The 3,067-nt window shown below is 40.8% G+C and overlaps 1 pseudogene; it reads right to left on the bottom strand.

Moving 5' to 3' along the window:
- Window positions 1–967: 967 nt before the first annotated feature.
- On the bottom strand, window positions 968–1,900 carry LOC117017718 (olfactory receptor 8A1-like; annotated as a pseudogene).
- Between the last annotated feature and the right edge of the window lie 1,167 nt (window positions 1,901–3,067).

Here is a 3,067-nt window from a genome sequence, read left to right as displayed (position 1 = left end):
TCTAGTGTAATCTTTCCTTAGTCATCTTGAAGAAGTTGCCTATAAATGGGAAGAGGTTAGGGTGGATGATAAAAAGTGGGGTCTGAGAAATTTTTTTCAGGAGGCATTTGATATTTGAAGAGCATAACTAGGCAGGCCTGATAAGCTTGTAGAAAGGGAGTGTTAGCATAAAGCAAAGAAGATAAAGATTGAGAGCCAGGAATATGGTGTCTGGCAGACTTTGGCTTGGGTTTAAACCCCCGTGTCTTTGTTTACCATCTATGTGACCTCGAGCAAGTGACTAAAGCATCTTTCCATATCTGTGAAATGGGGATAATAAGCATATCTATCTGTGGTGAGGTATAATTGAAATAATGCATACAAAGCATTTGGAAGAGTTATATGACTCAGAATAAACACCCAAAACCATGTTTAGCAGCTAGTATTATTTTTAGGGTTACTAGGAAATTTACACAAAGGCATCAGGTAGAGAAGTTCTTGGGCAGGAATAAGTAGAGATGAGTGAAAGAGATGAAAGAAAGACTCAAGATGAGAAAGGGGCTGTGTATCACCCTTGGTGACGTTAAATTCACCCATCTTTGCTTTGTGCATGCCCAAATGCAAAAAAATAAGAATTGAGTTGAGTAATATTTTTTATCTAAAGGTAATAAAACATGAATGACTCTTAAACTCAATGCTGGAAGTTTAAAATTTACGTTAAATTACAATTAAAATAATACATGTTTACCAAAGGGCTCAGGATATAGAAAATGGATCCCAAGAGAATGAAAATATGAACTTGAAATCAGCTAGCTTCAAACAGCAATGAAGTAGAGAGAGGAAACGAAGTGGGAAGAAGAAAAGTAGGCATTCACTGAACCATGTAGAGAAGTGATTTTTTGCCATCGTGGCTGGGTATGCAGAGGACTTCCTGCTGGCATTTATAAAAACTTACTCATAAAATTGAGCAAGAATAATAACTTCTGCATCAAAATATTTTTCTCCTCAGGGTTTTCTGCATGGCAGCCTTTACCTCCTTATTCCTCAAGCTAGATGAGGGGGTTCAGCATGGGGATCACTGTGGTGTAGAACACGGAGGCCACGTTCTCCTGGGCCAGGGAACTGGCTGTGGAGGGTTTTAAGTACATGAACGAAGCTGATCCATAAAATAATCCCACAGCTGCAAGGTGGGAGCTGCAGGTGCTGAAGGCTTTGGACCGTCCCTCTCTGGTGCTGATGTGTAGGATGCTGGAGAAGATGAAGGCATAGGAAACAAGGACTGCTAAGCTGGTGACTATGATGTTGAATCCAGCCAAAAAGAAGGTGGTTATCTCAATATCACGGGTGCTAGAGCAGGAGAGCTTCATGAGGGGGAGGATGTCACAGAAGTAATGACTGATGAGAACCTCACAATAGGGCAGTTTTAACATGAGGCTAACCTCAATGGTGGAGCCAATGAGGCCCACGAGGTAGACACAGCCACCAGCAGGGAGCAGACAAGATGAGACATGGTAATGTTGTAAAGCAAAGGGCTACAGATGGCGACATAGCGGTCATAGGCCATCACTGTGAGCATGTAACACTCGGCAATGACAAACACGAGGAAGAAGTAGAGCTGTGACATGCACCCGGCATAGGAGATGATGTTCTTCTCTGACACGAAGTTCATCAGCATGTTAGGGGTAATGACAGAAGAGTAGCAGAGATCCAGGAGTGATAGATTGCCGAGGAAGTAGTACATGGGGGTGTGAAGCTGAGCATTCACACAAATCAGAGTTATCATGCCCAGGTTCCCTATCATGGTGACCGAGTAGATCCCCAGGAAGAGGAGGAAGAGGGGGAGCTGGAGCTCTGGCTGATTTGTTAATCCCCCAAGAATGAACTCTGTCACTGCAGAGTGATTTTCTGTTGCCATTCTCCTTTGGGAGCCCTGTGGGGATAAGAGAGAAGAGCCTATGAAAGGCTACATCTGAGCCTTTGTGGTGAGGCTAAGGTCCAACATCTGTTCCTTACTGAGTGAGCTTGACCTCTTTCCTGACTGGTCTGTACTCCCTCTAATGCTTTCTAGGATTCAGACAATTTTGCTGTGATTCAGAGGAAATGAAGGTGAGAAACCCACTCTCCCCCAGAGCTTTACCACCCTCATGTTCCTCAGTTACCCTACAGGTGAATACAAGTGTGTTTTACTTATAGGTTTCGAGTTGACTTTTGTCCCAGTAAGAGACTGTCCCTTGTCATCTAGGCAATCCCAAAATATTACCATGAAATGAAACGTGTGCCAAGCTTATTTCAATACCAGATAGTATAGTCCAGTAGTTAAAGCCCAGGAATTACTGGGTGACAAATCAATGTCCACATTTGAGAATAAATGGAATTATAATATCAATTCACAATTTTATTCCATGATTAAAATACATGGAAATATTTTCCAAACATTCTGTTGCTATACAGATGTGAATTTTCCTTAGGTGTCTGGAATTTGTTCTAATTTTTCATTGAGCTTGGGATTTTAGGATAGTTATTCTTAGTTTTAGTTATACTAGTAATCACCCGAAAAGTTTTTAAAAATATTGATGTCAGGTTCCTCCTATAGTAATTCTGATTTATTGATCTGTGGTATTTCTGGGCATTGAGCTCTGTGTTTCTGGGCAGGTGGTAAAGTTCAGCTACAGATAGTAAAGGTTTTGTTTCTTTATAATTTTGTGTTTATTGGAACTAGAGTAATTTCATATCTTGAAAATTTGGCGTTAAATGCAGTTTATCCTGAGGAAATTAAAGACACTGAGGAACAATTTGAGGTTGATTGTTTTCCATGTGCTGAGTAACCTCAGGAAGATTCAGGTTGAATCAGGATGCAGAGTAAGTAGGTGGAATTAGAAATACAATATACTGCAATTTGCAAATGATTTGAGTGGGAAATGGATATTTTCTCTTATGCCCCCTCTTTGCATACCCTTAAATGCTGGTATCCTTTGTGGTCACTTTATCTGTGGCCAATTTCTCTCTTTACACCAACTGTATCTTCTGAATCATCACATTCTCTCTCATTGTTTCACCATATTTCTGTTTCTATGCCTTTGATTTCCAA

The sequence above is a fragment of the Rhinolophus ferrumequinum genome, chromosome 25, assembly GCF_004115265.2.
Source record: "Rhinolophus ferrumequinum isolate MPI-CBG mRhiFer1 chromosome 25, mRhiFer1_v1.p, whole genome shotgun sequence".
NCBI classification, from domain to species: Eukaryota; Metazoa; Chordata; class Mammalia; order Chiroptera; family Rhinolophidae; genus Rhinolophus; species Rhinolophus ferrumequinum.
The sequence above is the reverse complement of the archived record's forward strand: the minus strand, read 5'-3'. Positions and strand labels throughout refer to the sequence as shown.